The sequence below is a fragment of the Macaca nemestrina genome, chromosome 12, assembly GCF_043159975.1.
Source record: "Macaca nemestrina isolate mMacNem1 chromosome 12, mMacNem.hap1, whole genome shotgun sequence".
Taxonomy (NCBI): domain Eukaryota; kingdom Metazoa; phylum Chordata; class Mammalia; order Primates; family Cercopithecidae; genus Macaca; species Macaca nemestrina.
Window position 1 is genome coordinate 15128249 of NC_092136.1, and position 15383 is coordinate 15143631.

Consider the following 15383-nt stretch of genomic DNA (forward strand, 5'->3'; position numbering starts at 1 on the left):
TTTGATCTCAATGAGCAATTCATGGAAGGAAGGGGCCTCATGGTCACTAGGATGTTATGGCACATTCTGAACATTTTCACAGTGATCAAATAACATTTTATTTTATTATAGTACTTATCACTATATGATGTGGCATTCACATTCTTTATCCACATAAAAAGTAAATATTTATTCACTTTGTGAAAAATCAAAGTAGCTAACACAGTTCCTGGAACACAGTTGGGATTCAATATACTTTGGTTAAGTGAGTAGATTAAATCAAGGTGATTCGGGCTATGCTTTAGGTTTTAGAGCTAGGCAAACTTTATTTTCTAATTCTGGGCACATATATGGAACAAATTTATTATAAGTTGATCATTACTTTTAAAGCTGGTATATCTGCAAAGTCATCCAGGAGGAAAATAAGAGGGGGCCAACAAGCTGAATATGTTTCTTATGTCACACATTGTGTTAGCTGGGTCCCATAAATGTTTAAATTTAATCTTTATAGCTCTGTGACATAACTACTCTGGAAATTATATGAACTGGGTTTTCACAGACTATGAAACAGATCCAACTGGTGGATATAATGTTCTTAAGACTACATTCATCTAAATAGTTTCTATCTAAAATGCTAATCAGTTACACTTATCTGTCTAATCTGGGCAAGTTACTGGACAAACATGCTCTTACAATAACCTTGGTGAAAATAATCTTCTGGAAGTCTTGTTTTTAATGGCTATATTACATCTGTATTCTGACACATTTGCCTTCTGATTCTGCTCTTAAATTTCAATCCTTTCTCTCCCTCCCTTTCTCATTCTCTCTTGCATTCTGTTGCTTTCTCTCTCACTCTTGCTCTCACATTCCTACATTTGCTTCTTGGCTGAGTATTTTTATTGTGCCTATTTTACTTATCAGCATTACATTACATTTTTCTGCTAGTATTTTATTTGTCACTTCATACCTTTATCAATATGAAGCCACTGTCTGCTATGATAGTATTAACAAACAGGTATTCAGTAGTGCTAGTAGTAGTGGATATTAATGAATACTCACTATACAGCAAATATTACACTAAGTATTCTAAATGACATAATTTATTACATTAGTATAGTTAAATAGAGAAAATGTTATGCCAATTGTATAGATAAGGACAGTGACACATAGAAAAGTTAGTTAACTTGGCATACAATTTTTTGGAGAATGATTAAGATTATGACTCTTCTACCATTTTTCATGTGTTCTAATTCCATTTAAGTACTGGAAATAAATGAAAGAAAAATAGTGGTTATTAATGTACAATAAGAAATATAAAAAAATGAGAACACTGAAAATAAAATATAAGTTCTAGTGTTCTGTAGCACTGTAGGGTGCTTATGGTTAACAACAAATTATTATGTATTTTCAAATAGCTAGAAGAGAGAATTTTTAATGTTCCCAATGCAGAGCAATGATAAATATCTGAGATGATGGATTTGCAAATTACCCTGATTTTACTGTTATATAACAATGTATCCCATAAATATGTACAATTAGTATGTGTCAAGTAAAAATAGTAAAGATGGAAAAATACATAAACAATTTTATAAAATTCTTTAGTGGATGGGATAAATGTTAGATGAATCAAAATTGAATTCAGATCTAGAAAATAAAAGTTGGAAAATAAAATACTAAACATATAACTTTGAGACTAAAGAGATAGAAAACAAAAAAGTAGAGATAGTCAACAAATTGGTAAATTCCAACATATTGTTGTATGAACCCCATAAAAAAGAATAGCAAAAACAGAAGAAAAATATTTAAATGTAAAATGGCTGAGAATTTGCCAAATTAAAGACATTTAAGTCCTTTGAATAATCACACTAATTTTTGAGTAATACAATTAAAATTTTTGTTGAACCATATTGTGAAAGTGCAAATACAAGGAGAAGCAGAAACTTTAGATGTCAGAGAGAGAAACATACAAATAATAATTAGCCTGAAATCAATTTTCTTATATAAAAAAAGAGTAGAAGTCAGCAGACAGTAGACTGATTTCTTCAAAAGTCTCGAGGAAAATAAATATCAATTCGGATTTCTATACCCAGATGAACTACCATCTGAATAAGAAGGCAAATCAAGACATTATCAAATTTACAAAAAAATAAAGTTTACAATTCACAGGTGCAGAAGTACAGTGAAAATGTTTCAATAAGGGGAAAGAGATGCAATATATTACATTGGGGAATTTAGAAGAAAAAATAGAACATGTTTTAGAACTTTGCTTTTCTGTTTTTTGGTCCTCCTTATCTGCAGCAAGATTGCTGTCTGTTCTTCTGTCCTGTGTGTTGATAGGGATAATGAGATAGGGCCTGCCTGTACAAAGGCACAAAGGGGAGATGTACAGTCCTGGGATACATATTAAATAAGATACCCTAAAAGCTGACCCAGAGTCAGTGGTTTAAATCCAAGTAGTTTATTTGGGAGTTAATAGCAGAAAGCACTGGTAAGGTAGCAGGAAAGAGAAAAGGAGGAAAAGTCAACACAGGGTTTCACTTGTGCATAGGTAACATCTGTGGACAACTGAGGTTCCATTGTACTAAGAACTATGTACAAAGAATCCTCAGATAGCATCTGAAAAGTAAGGAATCTGGAGAATTTTTGCCTATACTTCCTCTGACATTTACTGATGACTGCTGCCAGAGGAATGAAATGACTTACACGTGGGCTGATCATATTTGTACTGCAAAATAAGCCCTCAGTTCAAGAATTACAGACTATTAATAATTTTTAATAATATGCATTGACCATCACAGGGGCAATGAATACCAGGGGAGAGTGGATAAAGTACCAACAATGTTTGCTGCAGGAAAGTAATTCCAAGAATAAATGAAGCCCCCTGCTTAAAGATCTGAAAAAATTTTGAAATGACTTACCAGGATTAAGGCAGATTTTAATCTTCTGCATTATACAACTGTGTTATATTTGTCAATTCATCATAAAAAGGAAAGAAAAAAGATACTATTTATCAATCTCCTAAAATTTCTAGTAGCCCAATATTTAGTTGTAACGCCTAAAAGAATGGAAAGGTGAAAAACAAAATAAAAACAGGGTAGGCAAAATATAAAATAAAATTTTAGAAATAGATTTCAAATATCAATAATCATAACAGATAATTAAACAAGCCACTCTTTTTTGTTTGTAAGTGAGAGCTTAATAAAAATGAGGGGAAACAGACACTCCAAATATACACATGTGCTAAATAACATACTTCACTATGTCCCTGCCTGCAGTTTAATTGCTTGTTCCTTGAAAAGGGGGATGAGGAGAAGCGATTGCCCTCATAGGAACCCTGCTCCCCAGAGAACTCCATGCCCGTATAATTTTCTCCTGATTCCCCTTCATTAGGCTCTGGAAATTTCATTGGGAGCACATATGACATTATTTTGAAGAGACAAAACTCTGAGTAGAGCCTCCAGTCAACATTTATTGAAATGACGCTGAGCTAATTCTTTTACTACACAGCAGCCTCTCTCCAAACTAAGCATTTGCAGAAGTGGGTCTGCAACCACAGGCAGGAAAAATACCCCATGAAAAATACTATGTTGCTTAGTGTTGGAAGTATTAAAGTACTTCACATACTCACCTTTATTTGCTATTTGGCAGACACAATTCTCTAAAGTATGTGGAATTTTTAATTTTATTATTTTTATTCCACAAATAAGGAAACTGAGCTGAATAGAAGATAAGTAACTCTTTTGTGTACACAGATAAATCCACAGAATATATAAGACTTAGAGCCAGGCTTTCTAGTTCCATGTTAAGGATCTTGTCTCTATTTCTCTGTGCTTCAGGAATCTTGGAACCATTTAACCAGTAAATGAGAGAAGTTTCTCTGATATTATTTATGTGTTCTTCCAGGGATAAATTTCTGATTGCAGACTCACAATTCAGGAATGCCTTTTCCTTCTTTTCAAGAAGCAAGATAGTTTTTATAATCAATACACAGTAGTCCCTCCTCACCCACTGTTTTACTTTCTGAAGTTTTGGTTACCTGAGGTCAGCTGCAGTCCAAATATATTAAATTTCCTTCTGGAAATTGAATCATCCCTTTGTCCAACCTATCCAGATGTGCTACCTGCATGTAGCTTAGTCACTCTCTTGGTTATCAGACTGACTGTCACAGTATCACAGGGCTTGTGATAGTAATGTTTTGTGTGGAGTAATTTTTATTTTACTTAAAAATGGCCACAAAGTGCAAGAATAGTGATGCTGGCAATTCAGATTTTCCAAAGCAAAGTCATAAAGTGCGTCCTTTACTTAAAAAGGTGAAAGTTCTTGACTTAACAAAGAAAAATAACAAATTGTATGCTGAAGTTTCTAAGATCTACAGTAAAAATGAAACTTCTGTGAAACCGTGAAGAAAGAAAAATGAATTCATGCTAGTTTTGCTGCCACACCTCACACTACAAAAATTACAGCCATAGTGCGTTGTATGTGCTAGTTAAGATTTTAAAAAGGCATTAAATTTTGGGATGTAAGACATGAACAGAAACATGTTTCTACTGATGATAATTGGATTTTGTACTATCCAGTTTCAGTCATCCACTGGGGGTGTTGGAAAATATCCCCTGCAGAAAAGACGGAACTACCCCAAGAAGTAGAATTCATGTAGAAACTTGGCAGCTACATCTTCTGTGAGTTTTTGAGCTCAGATCTGGCTAAAAAAATTTTCTTAAACCTTGACATGGGGTCTAGGATTCAAACGCAAAAGCATTTTATTCAGGAGATAGTACAGTGATATTTATGAAATGACATGCTACTTTTCTTAACAAGATAAGCAAAAACTTAAGATAGATGATGGTTTCTTTGAATAGGTGGTAAATTCATCCTGTTTATACATGTCAGCCTGTCATGGAAAGGATAGCTCACCCAAACAGAGTGAAATGACAAATATTTACATTTCAGAGGAATCATCATGAAACGACCAAGATTCCTACTCATTTTCACTTATATTTCCACAGTCTCATACTTTCCTCTTATTTGTTCATCTAGAACATCTAGCATGCAGCAATTAAAGACACAGTCAGTGGAATCAGTTTAATGTGGGTTTGTAGCATGAATATTTTGTACTATGTGTGGAATTTCAGGAAGACATCTAACCTTTGAATCCTCCATTTCCTTAAGTGCAAATGAGGTTATATAAATATATGTCTGTATGTGTGCGTACACTACCTCCCTCCCCCTCAGTTATCTATATCTATCTCTTAATATATAATTATCCCTCTATCTATGAGACAAACTACACATAAGCAGTACATTTAACATGCTACTAATCTTGGTTGATCTGCTTTGGGAGATGGATCCATTCCAGGTATGTGAACTTTGATAAGTTAATACCTCTTCCTGCACCTCTGTTACAGATAATACAATTAGAAAATTGGCTGTGTAATCTGAGCAGATGGCTCAGTCAACAATCTCTAACTCTATAGATAATTTACCTACTCTATGTTGTTTTTATGTCTACTGTGGCAGCCTGAATAATGGCCAACAAAGAATCTGCATCATAATCCATGGAACCTATGAATATGTTGCCTTAGATTGTAAAAGAGACTGCACACAGGTGATTAAATTAAGGATATTGAGATGGTGAGATTATCCTGGATTATCCAGGTGGGCCCAATGAGAATATATGTACATATAAAATTATTAGGGTGAGGTATTGACAAACACAAATAATTTAAGATCTGAACATATAAAATAATGTGTTATTGTGTTTAGGGGGCAGGAGGAAAATAATAGAGAATAGTGGTTACCAAAGAATAGATGCTTCCCAAGGATTTAAATACAAATACAGTAAAAATACTTAAAACACCTTGAATGTGCTCATGAACTGATCTGAAGATTAGGGTCATGCCCCAACCATGGATTTTCAACCTTCAATAACTGTGATCGAGCTAAGTATTGACAATAACGACAGTAAGACTGAATCCAAGATTGAAGGGGAGCCTTTCATCACAAACTAAAATGTGGACCACAGGGAAGATATTAGGCAAAAGAGGTCTTGAAGATCTCTGGGATCTCACTAAAAATGATTGGCACAGTCACTCATGTGGGAGATGAAGAACAGAGTGGGAAATACTGGAGAAAACAAAAGAGACCTTAGACACAGTGTGTAGGGAAAGGCAAATCATAGAGTAAGGCTACCAGACATCAAAACCCACCCACCTGCATGTTACCACCTACCTTTCCTAAACCAATATAAACAGTGACATTTTATCCTAATAATCGTATAGGAGCTCACACCCATTAGTATTATGCTTAATACCCACTTTGTGCTTTTTTTCATGCATTATCTCATTTAGTTCTTATAATAATCCCTTGAGCATGTCCCAACACCACATTCATTTGATTGATGGATAAAATGAAGCTCAGAGAACTTCATTTAGGAGCAATGTCTCCCAGGTAGTGAATAGTAGGATTTAAATGTGAGTGCAAATAAGCCTATTTTCATAGTCCAAACTTTTATGCCCAATGGTATAATTTTCATTAGAATCGGCTGTCAGGGTTCTACACGGCTCTAATACTGTATTTATCCCATTGCGTCTACTGTGTATTTAGTTGTGAATTGCTCTACTAAGCAGCTTCATGCATTAAGCTTGGTAAAATGGAGATAAGTAAATGTAAACTAAATAAAATTAAAATCAATCCTATTTAATTAATGGCATTTGGGCTGGAAACCACTCTGGGTATAAAGTTTGAATTTTTAAATCAATAAATGTGTAACCTTGAATAAATTACTCAGTATCTTTGTTGCCAAATTACCAGATAGAGTAATAACTGCTCAATCTAATGGAGGTGATGGGAGAATTAAATGGCTATATACATATAAATCACCTAGACTACAGAAGTGTAAAGCTGTTAGAAGGCTCGAAAGACCTGATTTGGGAGATGGATTTATTTCAGGCATGTGACCTTGGACAACTCATTAACTCTTCTGTAACTCAGTTTTAAAAAGTTGGGAAGGTGATTCGTGAAGATCATTTATCTTCCAAAGTTTATTGCTGTTTAGATAAGTTATCCACTAATTGCATTGCCATTTCTATGTTTCATATATAAGGAATATTGGAGAACAAATAGTTGCTATCATAACATAAGACTACACATTTCCATTTCTGTGCAAGTCTTCATTGCTTATCACTCCATTCCATCATCTCTCTTTCCTACAGAGCATCCCATGAGTATCAAACCACATCTACAGATGATAATACAGAGGTGAATGAATTCATTTGACTAGGACTAACCAAAGCCCTAGAACGACAGATCCCCCTCTTTGTCTTGTTCAACTTCATCTACCTCTTCACTCCGAGTGGGAACCTGGGGATGATGCTGTTGATCCTACTGGACTCTCATATCCACACTCCCATGTACTTTTTCCTCAGTAATCTTTTGCTATTCAGCAACTGTCACTCCAAAGGTGATGACTAGGTTGCTGATAGCTGACAAGGTCATCTCCTACAATGTATGTGCGGCTCAGATGTTATTTTTTGCAGTCTTTGCTACTGTGGAAAGTTACTTCTTGATTTCAATGGCCTATGATCGCTACACAGTAATATGTAAACCCCCACATCACACCACCACCACGACAACAAATGTGTGTGCTTCTGTGGCCATACATGTATGTCTTAAGTTTACTGACTGCTGCTGTTGACATTTGAGACATTGTAAGTCCAATGAGATCCATCACTTTTTCTGTGATATTCTGGCAGTCATGACTCTGACATGCTCTAATAAACATATTAATGAGTTGATCCTTGCTCCTACTTCAAGCTTTAATATATTTTTTACTCCCCTCATTATCTTGATTTCCTGCTTGTTTGTATTTGTATTTGTCACCATTTTTAAATATGTTCTCTTTAAGAATACAAGAAGGTTTTATCCACCTGTAGTTCTCACCTCACTGCAGTTTCTTTATTTTATGGGACTGTCCTCATCACATATGTGCAGCCAAGTTTTATTCATTTCATGAACACAGAAAAATCGTATCTGTTTTTTATATTATGGTTATCCCCGTGCTAATCCCTGTGGTTTATAGCCTGAGAAACAATGAAGTCAAGAGTGTATTCAAGAATGTTGTTGAGGAGACAAAATATTTTCTGTGTTTAGTCTTTTAACAATGTAAAATCCATAAAACGTCATTTTATCCCTCTTAGATCCACCTTATGCAATAGCTTTCTGTATTATATTATTATTAATTTCTTTAGTTGAGAAACAGTTCTAAGCATGCAAAATAGAGAGAAATATGACACTGGTTTTAATAGAGTATAGTTTTTTTATTGGCACATTTTATCTAAATATAAATAATTACACCATCTTAATAATGTTTCAGTCATTATGCAGTGATTTGGTGAGAGAAAGCATATTCACATGACAACCTTGAAAAGATAAATAGTCAAATTAGAATAAAAGCAGAAAAAATATTGTCATCTTTTTACCTTACCCATATGACTATCAACTTCACATTTTGTTTTTTAAAATAGCATTGATATGAATAATAATGCTATTCTCTTTTTTGGCAGTAAATGTTTTGAAATTGTTGTGCCACCATCATTGCTTTGGTTGAGCTACATTACATCTTAGCACTCTCAAACACATTCACCCCTCCGCCTTTACACTAGTTCTTACTACTCTTGGACATCTCTAGGCATGCTCTTGTCTTAGGAGCTCTTTATTTGCTGTTTCCTCTGCTCAGAAAATTTCCACACTCATTTCAGATTGTTACTTAAATGTTACCTCACCCAGGCAGGTCGTGCCTTTCCTGAACTACTTCATAAAATAGCCTCTCCCCTCCCATGGACCTTCTTTCCTCAGCCTACTTCATTCTTCATAATCATTATCAACATTAAACTCTGGTATTATTTGTTCGCTTGTTTATCTGTATCTTCAACTTGAATGGAAATTCCCTATGAGTGATCACCTAACCTAGTTATTTTATTGTAACAAAGCTATGAGGCTTGAATTTAAAATTCTTGTATGGCACACATATACCTCTGTAACAAACCCACATGTTCTGCACATGTATCCCAAAACTTAAAGTACGATTTAAAAAATTTTTTAAAAAGACATTCTCAAAACCATTTGCTTTTCACCTTGTAGCCAACTAAGGGCTGACAAATGTACATGAAGACCAATTATTGTTTCTACCTCTTCTGAAAGTCACATCTTAATCAGATGGTTGCCAGTGATTCACTGGCTCAGTATTTATTCTATTTTACTCAGTGAACTTATTGGCCCTTCTAACACACTTGAAATCCTGCTGAAGTAAAAATAATGGAAGATGGTTTCCTTGCTGCAAGTTTATTAATAAACTGCCTTTGTTTATTTTGTGCTAGACAGGATTTTGTGTTCAATACACTTCAGAAATGGTAAGGAAGAATAATGGATAAGAAGACAAACACTGAAGAGATTACACCAGCAGCCAAGGAAAACAATGGAAAATGGAGTTTTCCCCAGAGAAAAAAAATCAGGGTCTCATAAAGAAATATATATCATTACTGGGATGAGGGACTTTCATAATGCCAATTCTACAAGATTTTAAAACCAACCAGTATGTCTCCCATTACTGTCTTGTGTACATGGGGTTGAGTTTTGTGTGTGTGTGTGTGTGTGTGTGTGTGTGTGTGTGTTGCTAATTATCTTTACTCTGGCATGACTTTATATATTGAATGTGAATGCAGAAGGAGCTAAGTTTTCTTTTTGGTTCATAAATTGCTGAACCACATGGAGCCACATCCTGATTATATGGAGAAGACCATTTAACCTGAGCTTGAGCTTGTATGGTGATTAGTTAGGATTTAGGTGGTCTCTTTGGTGGAGGTAAATAATATGTTCTTTCTGTGGGAGGAAGTATAAAGTGGATATTGGATGATCATAAGTATTACAATGGAAAAAACTGGTAGTTGTTTTCTAAACTGTTTTATTTTTACTGTACTCATAGCTGGGCTGTTTCTCAGCCTTTATGCAGTACATTGTGGCTATGTGATTGTATTTTTGACAATCCAGTTTGTGAAGTCATATATGCCATTTCAACTCTGGCCCATGATACTCCTCATGTAGTCCTCTGTATTCTCTCTTTGTCACCATCTGGAGAGACAAAACTCAGACTACAGGGGATAATGGAATCACTTAGTGAAAAGACCTGGGTCATTGAATTTCTGTGTGAATTCCTATAGAACAATTAATTGAATAACCTGTGGGCAAGAAAATCTGTGATCATGCCACTGCAATTTCCGAGTTTGCTTGTATGGCAGCTAGCATTATTTATCCTAACTAATACAGACAGACTTTCATAATACAATCTGGATACTGTTTTTAGGTAATGGGGTTGGATAGCATATAATGGAAAAAGTGTCAAATTTCTGCATCGCAATTTAATTCCACAATTGTTTATTTTTGAATCCTTATCCATTCTCCAAGTAATGACTAAAATGACAAGCACAAATAAAAGTAACACAGATTTGAAACACAGAATAAAGCTACATATGAATTCCATTTCAACAAAGCTTTGTGACAAGTGTCAAGTTAATTACATGTCCTGAGATTCTACTTGTGAAAATACTACCTACTCATAGAATTATTTTGAATGGGTACTGAATGAGCCAGAACACAGCACAGTGCCTGAAATGGAATAGCTGCTCAAAATATGTTAGTAATTACTTCTCTCTATTCCTTTTCTTATTCTTATGTCATTTCATCACCTAATTTGTCACCTTTCTCCATAGAACTTTTGAAACATTAATTATATAGATTCATTTTTATAAGTTTAGGTGCACTACTGTCATTATTCTCAGATATTAGTCTGATGTTGATTACAACAGAAGGACTCAAGAGTGTCTCATAAAATGGCAATTCAGTGAAGGGACAAATTTACATGTTAAATGTTAAATAGGCCTACACAATTTTATCTCTATTATCTGTTCCTTCATAATATGATCACAATGCAAAGTTATCTATTTATCTTTGTGTGTGTTTACTTAAATTTGTTTTTCCACGAGCATAAAAGCTTGATGCATACAGGAACAATTTCTGACATGTTCACTAACAAAGATTCATGCCTGGAACAGAGTTGGGGCTCAGTAAAAGATTTTAGTGAATGAGTAAATGAATAATAAGGAGAACTAATAGAAAACTCATCACAGAAGACAGGTGATAAAAGATGCTAGGTTTTACTGAAGTAACACATTAAAGTGAAAACCCAATGGTTTAACACAACAAATATTTTGTATTAGTTCCCTTTGGTTGTGACAAATTACCACATGCTTAGGGAAGTAAAACAACATGTTTTTTTTCTTACAGTTCTGGAGGTCAGAGGTCCAAAATCAGCTTCACTAGGATGAAATCAAGGTATCAGTCTGCAGAGTCTCTAGGAAATAAACAGTTTCATGCATATTTCATCTTCAGGTGACTGCTGGCATTCCTTGACTTTTGTCTCCTTCAGTCTGATTTCTCCCTTCAGTCACATTCTTTTCTCCATTTTATGCCTGTGCAATTTTTCCCTGACTCCACCTTTTTAATTTATATGAAATGTCCATGATATAAAATTTATTATGTAAAAGTATATAATTCATTGGTATTTAGTACCTTCATAAAGTTGTGAAACCATCACATATATCTAATTTCAAAAGATTTTATTTACTCACAAGGAAGATTCCATATCCATTAAGCAGTGTCCCTCATTCCCACAGCCCCCTGGTCCTGGGGACCAATAATCTGATTTCAATCTCTATGGATTTACCAATTCTGTATAGATCACATAAATGTAATCTCATAATATGTGACCTTTTATGTATGACTTATTTTACTTTGCAGAATGTTTTCAAGGCTCATTTATATTGTAACAAGGATTCATATTTTATGGCTGAGTAATATTTCATTGTATAGATGTATTACATTTTGTTCTTCCGTTCTCAATTGATGAACATTGGGGTGTTTTCATCTTTGAGCAATTGTTAATATTTTAATAACGATGCTATGAACATTTATGTGAAAATATTATTTGAAGACCTGTTTTTATTCTTTAAGTAGATAACAAGAAGTAGGATGGCTTATGCATACGGTAATCTGAGTTTAACTTTTGAAGACTAACAAATTGTTTTTCATATCAGCTCTACAATTTTACATTTCCACCAGCAATTTAAAAGGGCTTCAATTTCTCTACATCCATGCCAATATTTGTTAATTTCCATTTCTTTTATAATAGCCATCCTAGTGGATTATAAAATAGTGTCTCTCTGTTGTTTTTATTTACATTTCTCCTGATAAATAATGATATTGAGGAATTTTTTTTATTACACTTTAAGTTCTAGGGTACATGTGCACAACATGCAAGTTTGTTACATATGTATACATGTGCCATGTTGGTGTGCTGCACCCATTAACTCATCATTTACATTAGGTGTATCTCCTAATTCTACCCCTCCCCCCTACCCTCTTCCCCACAATAGGACCTGGTGTGTGATGTTCCCCTTCCTGTGTCCAAGTGATCTCATTGTTCAGTTCCCACCTATGAGTGAGAACATGCGGTGTTTGGTTTTCTGTTCTTGCGATAGTTTGCTGAGAATGATGGTTTCCAGCTGCATCCATGTCCCTACAAAGGACATGAACTCATCCTTTTTTATGGCTGCATGGTGTATATGTGCCACATTTTCTTAATCCAGTCTGTCAATGATGGATATTTGTGTTGGTTCGAAGTCTTTGCTATGGTTAATAGTGCCACAATAAACACATGTGTGCATGTGTCTTTATAGCAGCATGATTTATAATCCTTTGGGTATATACCCAGTAATGGGATGGCTGGGTCATATGGTATTTCTAGTTCTAGATCCTTGAGGAATTGCCACACTGTCTTCCACAATGGTTGAACTAGTTTACACTCCCACCAACAGTGTAAAAGCAATCCTATTTCTCTACATCTTCTCCAGCACCTGTTGTTTCCTGACTTTTTAATGATCGCCATTCTGACTGGTGTGAGACGGTATCTCATTGTGGTTTTGATTTGCATTTCTCTGATGGCTAGTGAAGATGAGCATTTTTTCATGTGTCTGTTGGCTGCATAAATGTCTTCTTTTGAGAAGTGTCTGTTCATATCCTTTGCCCACTTTTTGATGGGGTTGTTTTTTTCTTGTAAATTTGTTTGAGTTCTTTGTAGGTTCTGGATATTAACCCTTTGTCAGATGAGTAAATTGCAAAAATTTTCTCCCATTCTGTAGGTTGCCTGTTCACTCTGATGGTAGTTTCTTTTGCTCTGCAGAAACTCTTTAGTTTAATAAGATCCCATTTGTCAATTTTGGCTTTTGTTGCCGTTGCTTTTGGTGTTTTAGACATGAAGTCCTTGCCCATGCCTATGTCCTGAATGGTATTGCCTAGGTTTTCTTCTAGAGTTTTTATGGTTTTGGGTCTAACATTTAAGTCTCTAATCCATTTTGAATTAATTTTTGCATAAGGTGTAAGGAAGGGATCAGTTTCAGCTTTCTACTTATGGCTAGCCAGTTTTACCAAATAAATAATGGTAATTTATTATTAAATAAATAACCATTTATTAAATAGGGAATCCTTTCCCCATTTCTTGTTTTTGTCAGGTTTGTCAAAGATCAGATGGTTGTAGATGTGTGGTATTATTTCTGAGGGCTCTGTTCTGTTCCATTGGTCTGTATCTCTGTTTTGGTACCAGTACCATGCTGTTTTGGTTACTGTAGCCTTGTAGTATAGTTTGAAGTCAGGTAGCGTGATGCCTCCAGCTTTATTCTTTTGGCTTAGGATGGTCTTGGCAATGCGAGTTCTTTTTTTTGGTTCTATATGAACTTTAAAGTAGTTTTTTCCAATTATGTGAAGAAAGTCCTTGGTAGCTTAATGGGGATGGCATAAATCTTGAATGGTAAATCTTCCTCATACTAGCTGTAGAATTGAACACATCACATAACTTCACGAATTACCAATTGCCTTGGTGATAACTAAGAACAGGCATGCAAACACAAACACAATCACACACGTGGCTATGTATAAAGTTCTTATCCTATATTTTGGAACATAGTATATGCTAGAAGTGGGATGTGTGTTAAGATGGACAAACATAAAACTCTCCTAGGCTAGGGTTGTACATTGAAGTTGTAAAGGAATGGGAGGACAATAACAGGGAATAGAATTTAGCAAAGGATGGAAATACTTCCAAAAGCTTTGAATTAAAATAAAAAAGACTTAAAATACTCTTCATACACTAGAACAGCTTCAAATAAAAACACTGTAAACAGAAACTTTCCACTAAAACACAACTGCAGGCTAAACGTAATCCACAAACTGTGAACTTTCAGCCATCGATATATATGATTCAACTATAAGGATGACAGTAATGAGAAAAAGAGAAATTTTCAACTAAAGAAAATTGTGGATTTCAAGAAAAAATATTAAACAAAAGAATGGCTCACATGGAATGAACAGAGCAGCCAATCACATGGGCAGAGCATGAACTAAGTTTAAATCACTGAGGGCGGGGAGCACATAAAATCTCATGAACCTGATGTGTGGGGAAAAAAAGCAAAATAAAGTGGAATACTTAAGACTTCAAGCATTATCCATACTTGAAGCTCTACATGTTGCCACCTACCTTCTCAAACCACATAAAGGCCATCATTTCATTCCAATAATAGAGGCACAACTGGCACTCATCAGGCTGTGCTAAACAATCAGCATTTTACTCATCGACTTTTTTTAATGCACTCTCTCATTTAATTCTCCAAATAATACCTTGGGGTAGGTCTCATTACCACCTTCTTTATGTAGATGAAGAAATTCCTGTTCAGGTAGTTAGGTTAGGATCAGTGATTCCTAGGTTGTACATGTAAAAATGGCATGTACCTCTTCCCAGAGCCCAACCTCCATACATAGTGCTATTCCTTCCAGTCCCTCAGCAACACCTCTGCAGTTTACACATTCGTCTACTGCCCGTTATCTCACCACATCTACTATGCACGTATCTTTCAGTTAATTCACTGTGAAACCACAAACACTGAGTTTGAAATAATAGCGAAAATGAATAATTCTAAATTGAGTTAAATTCAGTTTTATTTAAATTAACTTAGTCAATCAAATTTGGTAGCAATTCTGTCTGGAGTCAAAGCTTTGCCTGCCAATGAATAATTCTGTAAACATGAATAAAATACTTAACCTCTGGTGCCTCACAATCTAAATGAAAGTAACAACTACTCAATTTTGTAAATGTATTAGGAGGAATCAAGGAATATAGAAGTAAAAGTATCTAGCTGTGGACACATTAGCAACATAGAAGTCTATGAACTTATTAGACTAGGAAAAGTTGAACTGACAGATTCATTAATTTCAGAATTATCAGGTTGGATAATTCACAAATT

The 15383-nt window shown here is 34.8% G+C and overlaps 1 protein-coding gene and 1 pseudogene across 1 annotated transcript in view; both read left to right on the forward strand.

Moving 5' to 3' along the window:
- Positions 1-15383, forward strand: part of LOC105496090 (olfactory receptor 10Q1) — a 128586-nt gene that overhangs the window by 12796 nt on the left and 100407 nt on the right. Inside the window, exons 2-3 of the mRNA XM_071074570.1 lie at positions 9354-9568; positions 11317-11421. The gene's annotated coding sequence lies outside the window, so the exon portion shown is untranslated. The remainder of the gene's footprint in view (positions 1-9353; positions 9569-11316; positions 11422-15383) is intronic.
- LOC139357679 (olfactory receptor 5B3-like) overlaps positions 14861-15383 on the forward strand; it is a 28403-nt pseudogene continuing 27880 nt past the window's right edge.